At 46.3% G+C, this 9,866-nt stretch overlaps 2 long non-coding RNA genes across 3 annotated transcripts; one reads left to right on the plus strand and one right to left on the minus strand.

The window, feature by feature from the left end:
- Nucleotides 1-1,122: 1,122 nt before the first annotated feature.
- LOC310694410 lies at nt 1,123-7,233 on the plus strand. Of its 2 annotated transcripts, XR_014519673.1 has the most exons (3): nt 1,123-1,852; nt 4,689-5,478; nt 5,510-7,233. It is a non-coding gene; the product is annotated as an uncharacterized lncRNA (long non-coding RNA). The 2 variants fall into 2 exon arrangements; XR_014519672.1 differs by having other exon boundaries at nt 4,689-7,233.
- LOC310694443 lies at nt 4,129-7,665 on the minus strand. Its single transcript, XR_014519708.1, has 2 exons — nt 6,778-7,665; nt 4,129-6,149 (listed from the first exon to the last, which is right to left on the minus strand). It is a non-coding gene; the product is annotated as an uncharacterized lncRNA (long non-coding RNA).
- Between the last annotated feature and the right edge of the window lie 2,201 nt (nt 7,666-9,866).

Raw genomic sequence — 9,866 nt, forward strand, 5'->3', positions numbered from 1 at the left:
CCAGAACAAAAGGTACCATGATCCTAAACAGCAGTTGTGGAGGAACATGAGTGGGCACCTCAAAATAACTCTGTTGGATCAGGCTGAAGGAGTCCCATCTAGCCCAGCACCCTAGTTTCACAATGGCCAAGCAGAGGCTCCAAGGGGAAGCTGGCAAACAGGAGCCAAGAGCAAAAGCATCTCTCCCCGCTTGTGAGCCATGCTGCCTCAAAGAGTGAAGGTAGAACATTGCCATATGGCTAGTAGCCTCTCCATTTAGAAATCCACTTGGATAATTAGATGGCCCCTTACTCTGATCTAGCAGTGCTCTCCTTATGTTTATATTGTTCATGATAGAGACAGCCTATGTGTACAGGTGCCGTCTATCTCTGAGAAATCAGTCTCTGAGGATTGTCCTCGTTGAGGGCCGCCCAGAGAGGTCTTCTAGGCCTCTTTTAGAAACAGGACTTTAGACTGAGGATAGACAATATGTTTTCCTCAATATGTTGTTGGAACTCAACTTCCAACATCACCCTGACCAAGGGCCTGCTGACTAGGGCTGGTTAGAGTCCAACAACATCTAGAAGACAGCACATTGGCTACCCTCAGACTAGATGCATCATAGCTCTGATCCAGCTGGGGTCTTCTTATGCTCTTAATATGATTCTGGCAGATTATCTTATCCCAGGCAGCTCACTAGACTAGGCAGTTCAGCTCTAAATCATGGTCTTCATTTGTGACTACCTAAAGCTTAAGGTTGTTATCCAGCGATGTTCCTGCTCAGAGTAGACCCATTGAAATGAGTTAATCATGCCCATTCATACCAACAGGTCTACACTGAGCAAGACTCACATTTGGACAACAGCCCATGGAGTCAACAAGATCAACTAGGAAAGAGAAATCAGGTGATATCGCAGATGGAGACTGAAGAGATATTCAGTTTGGTTCATGTGTTCTTAATGGTGTACACCGCCCTGGGATCTTTTGATAAAGGGTGGCATATAATTTGAATTAATAATAATAATAACATTTTAAATTTTCTGAAGCAAAATGTGAACCAAGACAGAACCCTCCTTTGAAATTTGCAACGTATCTGAATTTTGTAATGTAGTTTCCCGGGCAAACAATGTACGCAACAGAGGGAGAGAGAGAGAGAGATGAAAATAACATGCAATGTGCAAAACACATGTGAATATAAGGCAAAAATGCAGGCAAAATGTGTGTATCAGGAGAAGTTCACACCCAAATCCTGATGAATTTTCATGAGTACTTTTTTAAGGAAAATCACTGGTGTGTCATTGTGAAGAAATGACTAAGATTGGAAGCTTTCCAGAAACAACCAAATACATTTTTGTTCTGACAGGCTTCCCCTGTGACTATCCACTTTCAAGGGTTTTGATCTTGTTTTAAATGCACTTGTTTTTAATTATCTTGTAAGTAAATCACATTGAGACATCAGTTTAGAAGGCAACTAATAAATCAATGGTGATGTTTTAAATATATATATAAAAAGAGGAAAACTGAAAGAAGCTGAAATTGATGGCTTAATTCATCCCTAATCATAAGTTCCTGGTCACACCTCAGTATTTTCCCGGATCACATTCACCAGAAAATAACAGGTTGGAGTGATTCAAATTTATATTCTGCGGGAGTCACAGGGTGTAGAGAAGGGGCATCTTAGCCTGTTGCTGCCACAGTTCATAATTAGCCTAATATAATCCATTAAGAGAGGTGTAGGCGGAGCAGACTTGAGACATCCTTGCAGTCCTGGTTCCTACGCCAGCTGTATAAAAAAGAGCTCCCAGGTCACCACGCCTCTCAACAAGCCCCTCTCGTCATTGGCACCGTTCCTTGCCAGCGCTTGGAAAGTTGGGTAAGTCCCCTGTTGAATTATTGCTAATATTATTGGGAGCATACCAGACAGGAAGGGTATTTTTAAGAGAGAGAGAGATGGGGTTGGGAGAGGAAGAGAGAAGGAGAGAGAGGGAGAGAATGGCTTGAAATCTGTTCCCAAAGGTTGTCTGAGATGCTGCGAGCATCTCCCCACCTTGAGCCTATTGCAACATTTTGCAGAGCAGAAGACAAGGCAAAACGAAGCACTGCATTTCTCCAATAGCGTTTGGGGGTCGTCCCCCCATGCGGGCTGTGCGTTCCTTTCATAGAACCCTAGAATTGTGGCACTGTGGTCTAAACCACAGAGCCTATGGCTTGCTGATCAGAAGGTCGGTGGTTTGAATCCCAGCGACGGGGTGAGCTCCCGCTGCTCAGTCCCTGCTCCTGGGATTGCGGTGCTCATCTCACTTTATTGGCCAAGGGAGCCGACGTACAGCTTCCAGGTCATGTGGCCAGAATGACTGAGCCACTTCTGGCAAACCAGAGCAGCGCACAGAAATGCTGTTTACCCTCCCACCAAAGCGGTACCTATTTATCTACTTGCATTTAGTGCTTTCGAACTGCTAGGTTGGCAGAAGCAGGGACCGAGCAACGGGAGCTCACCCCGTCGCGCGCCGACCTTCTGATCAGCAAGTCCTAGGCTTTGTGGTTTAACCCACAGCACCACCCACGTCCATGCTGATAAAACTCTGCCAAAGCAAAAGGCGAGTGGGAGGCAACATGACAGAAGTACATGCAACTATGCATGGCATGGATAAAGTGGTTAGAGAAGAGCTTTTCCCCCTAGAACGCCCTCCCATCAGATGTCAATGAAATAAACAACTATATGGCATTTAGAAGACATCTGAAGGCAGCCCTGTTTAGGGAAGTTTTTAACGACTGATGTTTTAATGTATTTTTAATCTTTTGTTTGAAGCCGCCCAGAGTGGCTGGGGAAGCCCAGCCAGATGGGTGGGGTAGAAATAAATTATTATTATTATTATGCAGATGTGGGTGGTGCTGTGGTCTAAACCACAGCTCCTAGGACTTGCCGATCGGAAGGTCGGTGGTTCGAATCCCCACGATGGGGTGAGCTCCCATTGCTCGGTCCCTGCTCCTGCCAACCTAGCAGTTTGAAAGCACGTCAAAGTGCAAGTAGATAAATAGGTACCACTCCGGCGGGAAGGTAAACGGCGTTTCCGTGCACTGCTCTGGTTTGCCAGAAGCGGCTTAGTCATGCTGGCCACATGACCCGGAAGCTGTACACTGGCTCCCTCGGCCAGTAAAGTGAGATGAGCGCCGCAATCCCAGAGTTGTCCAAGACTGGACCTAATGGTCAGGGGTTCCTTTACCTTTACCTTACTACTACTACTACTACTGGAACTTGTGGACATCATTTAATCTGAATGTGGGAAGATTCGGGACAGGCAAAGGAAAGGACTGCTTCACACAGCGCATAGTTGCTTCCACAAGAGGCAGTGATGGCCATCAACCCATATGGCCTTAAGAGAGGATAGGACAAATTCATGGCGGACAAGCGCAACCAGCAGCTCCTGGCCACAATGGCTGTGCTCTGCTTCCAGAGGCAGCAATCTGAACACCACTTACAGGAAACCACAGGAGAGGGGAGATGTTCTTGTGCTCAACTCCTGCTTGCAGGTTACCCACAGGTTCTGGCTGGCCACTGTGAGAACAGGACGCTGGGCAAGATGGGCCATTGGCCTGACACATTGAAGCACAATGATACCCTAAACGGCCTCTGTCCAGTATACCTGAAGGAGTATCTCCACCCACATCGTTCTGCTCGGACACCAAGGTCCTGCTCCAAGGATCTTCTGGCGGTTCCCTCGCTGCGAAAAGTGAGGTTACAGGGAACTAGGCAGAGGGCCTTCTCGGTGTTGGCGCCCGCCCAATGGAACGCTCTCCCACCAGATGTCAAAGAGAAGAGCAACTACCAGACTTTTAGAAGACATCAGAAGGCAGCCCTGTTTAGGGAAGCTTTTAATAGACTATTGTATTTTTAATATTCAGTTGGAAGCCGCCCAGAGTGGCTGGGGAAGCCCAGCCAGATGGGCGGGGTATAAATAATATTATATTATTATTATTATTATTATTATTATTATTATTATTATTATTATTATGCACTCATGGTTTCCCCCCATTTCCCGCCCAGAGCTGCAATTTCTAGCGTGGTTTCACAACCAATCCCTCTTCACCAGGAGCTCAGTGAACTGAATAGCAACTCTCAGCCCTCTTAACAAACTACAGCTCCCAGGATTATCTGAGGGAAGGCATGCCTGTTTAGAATGCTATCACCGTGCTTTCAATGTATAGTGTGACTTAATAAAGTAACGTAAGAACTAGGTATGTCCTCTTCCCCCAGCCTGTCCTGGGGTTCCTAACTTACAAATACCTTGTTTTCCCCAAAATAAAAAATAAAAATCCTTCCAGTTGCATCTTAGAGACCAACTAGGTTTGTTATTGGTATGAGCTTCCCTGTGCATGCACACTTCTTCAGATGTTTTCCCCACGCTTCCTTCTCCTGCTTCCTCAGGGAAAGTAGGGATTGTATAAAAAGCCACCCCATCTCATTTCAAATAGCATAAGGACACTTTTTTCTTCTTCTTCTGACTCCCCAAAAGAATATGCAATTCATAAGTTAGCAAGTAGCTCATAAGTTTCGGAGAGCTCTTATGTCTCACCCTGACTCCAGCCCGACATGAAAGCTGTGGTTTCGCCTTGCAAATTGTCCTTTGTCTGCCGCGCTACGGGGATAATGATTATAATTACCAAGTATCGTAACTGGAAGGTTTCTTTTTCTCTCTTTGCTTTTCCAGCATCAACCTCAAACACCCACCAGCATGGCGTACCAGTGCAGACAGCCCTGCCTGCCTCCGCCCATTGGTGTGCCGCAGTGCGCAACTGACAGTGGAGGCGCATGCGCCCCGACCTGCGGAGATCCATGTGCAGATCCGTGTTCGGCTGCGTCGTACCAGTCCAAGCAGCCCTGCCTACCACCACCTGTCTGCACGCCGCTCTGCCAGGCCGAAAGCGCACCAGCGCCCGCGTCAACTTGCAGTGCCTGTGAAGAACTGTGCGCCGCTCCTAGTGTGGAGGTGTCTTCTGCTCCATGCGAGCTGCCCACCATCCCAGCCAATGCAGATCCGTGCGCTCCCCCTTGTGCGACCCTGTGCAGCAGCTGGGAATGCTCAGGGGCCTCCGCAGCCCCATGCGGAGAAGCCGTGGAGTCTTACGTGGTGCCGGGCTCCATTGTGTCCTTGAATCCATCTGGCCATGTATCGGTGAAGCCAGGCCCTGAGGTCGAAGCTGGGAGCTGCGAGTCTGTATTTCTGAATACCTACACCCCCCACTTTTCCTAAAAATCAGCAAGGGGTTTTTGCGGCACTCGGGCGGCAAAGGAATTGATGGTGGCAGAAGTTTTCGTGAACTAAGGAAACCACTTGGTCAGATGCATGACGTATTAACTGACAAATGGTTCTTCAAGGAGTGGGTGGGTGGGGGGTCTGGAAGGAAAGGAGGGGAGTTGTAAGAAATGGGTGGGTGGATACGTATCAAGAAGGAGGATGGGTGGGTAGATGGATGGATGGATGGATGGACTGATGGTGGGTGGGTGGGTGGAGGGGTGCATTGCTGGTAGGTGGATGGGGGAGATAGATGAGGAAGGAGAATGGGTGGCTGGATGAAGATGAATCAAGGAGGAGGATGGATGGATGGATGGATGGATGGATGGATGGATGGACAGGTGGAGATGGATCAGGAAGAACAGTGGGTGAGTGGATTGAGATGCATCAGAAAAGGAGGGGGAAGGCAAAAGTAAGGAATAATTTGTTGTTGTTTAGTCGGGTCCGACTCCTTGTGACCCCATGGACCAGATCACGCCAGATACGCCTGTCTTCCACTGCCTCCCGCAGTCTGGTCAAACTCATGCTGGTAGCTTCGAGAACACTGTCCCACCATCTCGTCCTCTGTCGTCCCCTTCTCCTTGTGCCCTCCATCTTTCCCAACATCAGGGTCTTTTCCAGGGAGTCTTCTCTTCTCATGAGGTGGCCAAAGTCTTGGAGCCTCAGCTTCAGGATCTGTCCTTCCAGTGAGCACTCAGGGCTGATTTCCTTCAGAATGGAGAGGTTTGATCTTCTTGCAGTCCATGGGACTCTCAAGAGTCTCCTCCAGCACCAGAATTCAAAAGCATCAACTCTTCGGCGATCAGCCTTCTTTATGGTCCAGCTCTCACTTCCATACATCACTACTGGGACAACCATAGCTTTAACTATACAGACCTTTGTCGGGAAGGTGATGTCGCTGGAATAATAGGTGGATGGATCAAGAAGGAAGGGCCAGATGTCAGCACACTTCAGGCTTGTGGGATCTTTGTTGTTTTCTAGAAGCTCAAGACCCACCAACCAAAACGAGATGCAAAATGGTGGGTTGGGATTGTGGTGGAACAAATTCCCTACTACAGCCTTGCTGTGAATTCTTTCACTTCAACCCAAACTGAACTTTGAAACGATTGCCCTAAGTCCTTCCCTTTGCGGGGCCAGCAGCCTTTCTGCTAGAAAGGCAGAGATTTAGAGATTAGATTTCAGACTAATCAGGCTGCTTGGGGTTATGCATTCAGCAGCTCTAGGCTTTATGGGCTCTGTGGAACTAAACAAATATTGGGTTTTGCCTCACTTCCTCCTTTTGGTGGACAAATGTATAAAGAGCTATTTTCAGACTATTTACTGGTGCCCAAAACCTCAGCCCCACCATCCATCCCTCAGCCTAGATGGAGTGCACAATTCGGTTCTGGGGAATTCCTTCCTGTGAATGTGAACTTCAAGACCCAAAGTTGGGTGAAGAAGATGGCTCCTATACCACCCAAAACTCCAGGCACAGAAGCCAACTGAAGTGGTATCCAAATCTTACCCCAACAGTAGAGACAGATACCCAACTTCTGCTACAACTGTAGGGAACAGGTTAGCGGAGTGGTTGTCCTGCCACACACACAGCTCACCACTGCTGTCCACCCCCCAGAATCTGCCACCTGACGCATCTGCTTCACTCAACTTCACAGTGGAGCCGACCCTGGAAAGGGTTGTCTCCTTCTGTTCCCAACGGTGTTCATTTAGCTCCATGGGTCCTGCTGCTTCTGAAAGGGGATTTTTAGTGGTGGTTTTGACATTCTGCTTTGATGTCGTCAGCTGATCATCTCATCGGTGTCTGGAGATCTGTGTCTCGACCTGCGGAATGAGGAATTGCACCTTTGATGTTGTCTCAACTTGCTATCGCTGCTTTAGCACAACAATAACTTTGGGGAGCTTTTGCGGAACTTCTCATCTGTGCCTACGGGTCTGCAATAAAAAGCTACTTTCTGTCACTAAACTTTCTGGAGGGTGTTTCTTTCGTGTGTGTTTTTTGTTTTTAAAGCTTGCTTTATGGAGTATTCTTCCGAGGGCTGGATTGGGAATGTTTAGCCTACGGAAACGGGTAAAATAGATTCATAGGTTTGGATCCAACTCACCTAGGCTGTGTGCGCAGCATGCCATTAAAGCACATTGCTCCCCCCACCAAAGAATTCTGGAAACTGCAGTTTCCCCTTCACTAGGGATGGAAGAGAAATTTGCATTTGAAGTTAAATGCATCACATTCACACTTTCTGATACCATGTGAGAACCAAAACACAGCTATCCTTTGAAATTTGCACTTATCTGAAATTTGCGGTGCAGTTCTCCAAACAACAAAGTTTACAAAAATGTGAGTATCAGAGCATGGTTTCCTAAACCTGGGTCTCCAGGACCAGTGGTCAAGGGTTGATGGGAACTGTAGCCCCAAAACAGCTAGAGATCCAAGTTTGGGAAGCCCTGCAAATGTGCACCAAAATGAAGTTATTAATGAAAATATTTAAAAGTTCATCACATTAGGGGAAAATGTGTACTTCATGTAAAAATGTGTTTATTAGGAGAATTTCACCCTAAAACGATGAATGGTCCAAGGCCTGGAAACGATGCCTTATGAGGAACAGCTAAGGGAGCTGGGCATGTTTAGCCTGGAGAAGAGGAGGTTAAGGGGTGATATGATAGCCATGTTCAAATATAGAAAAGGATGTCACATAGAGGAGGGAGAAAGGTTGTTTTCTGCTGCTCCAGAGAAGCGGACACGGAGCAATGGATCCAAACTACAAGGAAGAAGATTCCACCTAAACATTAGGAAGAACTTCCTGACAGTAAGAGCTGTTCGACTGTGGAATTTGCTGCCAAGGAGTGTGGTGGAGTCTCCTACTTTGGAGGTCTTTAAGCAGAGGCTTGACAACCATATGTCAGGAGTGCTCTGATGGTGTTTCCTGCTTGGCAGGGGGTTGGACTCAATGGCCCTTGTGGTCTCTTCCAACTCTAGGATTCTATGATTCTATGAATCTCTATGAGGATTTTTAAAGTACATAAATTGCTGCAAAATATGTACTTACTTCCCACCACATTTTGCATGACATGTGAACCGCAGCTGAAAATAGACCCGCTGGATTCAAAATGGTAGCATGAGCATTGCCTGAACGCATTGGCTGACATGTGCAGTTGAAACATGGCATGTTGCTTATGATTTACAAAATAATATATGTAAATGGATGAACTTATTGTTTCCCTCAAATTCGTGAGCCTCTATGATTTTGATAAATATGTTCCAAATACCACTGAATCTGTCCATACACAATCTTCTTTGGGAAGCAATCCGTTCATGGGTTGCAATTGCTGTCATGTCATTTATCCATTGATGAAAAGAGGCCATATTTTTACCCTTCCAATGTATCAATATCAATCTTTTTGCAGATATAAGGAAAGAGAGAATCCATTTACGCTGACCAGTTGTCAAGCCCCATATATTAGGTATATAATTTAAGATTTACGTTATCTTCTGAAATTTTTAACCCTTTCCCCATAATAAGAGTTATATAGCCAATATTTTTTCCCCCAAAATTTGCCAGCACTGAACACTGTATAAACATATGTTTCAAAGAAGCATTTTCCTTATTGCTTCCCCAACAAATTGTTGTCATCAACAAATCTGCTTTTTCCTGTCTGTCTGTTGTGGGTAAAAAGGGAAAAAAGAAATTAAAAATTAAAAACTGAGGGGGGAGCAGAATAGAATGGTGCACTCTCAAATAGGACATGGATGTCTGGAATCTGAAAAACCGCTTTCCACAGTGCAACCTTTTCTTACAGGACAGGTCATAGTTCAGAAAAGTTTTAGTCACGGATCAGAAAAATCTATAAAAAGTTGAGAGGTCTAGGAATCATTCGCACTCGCCAGAGCTGCTGTTCTTCACCTTTTCTGCAACCAAAGGTTGTAGGGATCTAAGGCTTAGTATGTTGTTGTTTTTAACATCTTTGTTTGCAGGAATCTGAGAGCCATCCTCTAATCAGGCAACTTATTCCCTCAACATTCCCACTGAGAGGAATTAGCTGAATCTAATCCACTAATGAGAGGGTGCAGGCAAGCAGGTCAGGGCACTTAAGGAAAAATGCCTTTCATCATCAAGAAAGAAAGAAAGAAAGAAAGAAAGAAAGAAAGAAAGAAAGAAAGAAAGAAAGAAAGAAAGAAAGAAAGAAGGATCTTCCTCTCTCTCATTTTCCAGGGAAGCCACAAAGCCATTGCAAACTCTCAAAATCACCCGGGTAGGCATTGGCTCACTGAAATCCATCCCCCCAAAAGGGTGTGGTTTTCCAAAAGATTTCACAGAGGGTTGGGAGGGTCAGGGAAGGTCTTCTGTTGCTAGCTCTGGCCTGTTGAGTTGCCAGGGGCTGGCTGGACACAGAGGAATGGTGCGAGGAACGAACTGGGGAACCCTCAAAGGATAAAGGTTCAGAGGCCAGGGATTGGTGGTGGGATGATGAGTGGTCAGAGGGAGAAGACTGGGAGAAGGAGGAGGAGAAGAGGAGGAGGAAGAGGAGGAAGAGGATTTGAGATCCCTGTTTATCACTACCCGAAAGAGTCTCAAAGCGGCTAACATTCTCCTTTCCCTT

The sequence above is a fragment of the Podarcis liolepis genome (genome assembly GCF_965112155.1).
Source record: "Podarcis liolepis genome assembly, chromosome: 15".
Taxonomy (NCBI): Eukaryota; Metazoa; Chordata; class Lepidosauria; order Squamata; family Lacertidae; genus Podarcis; species Podarcis liolepis.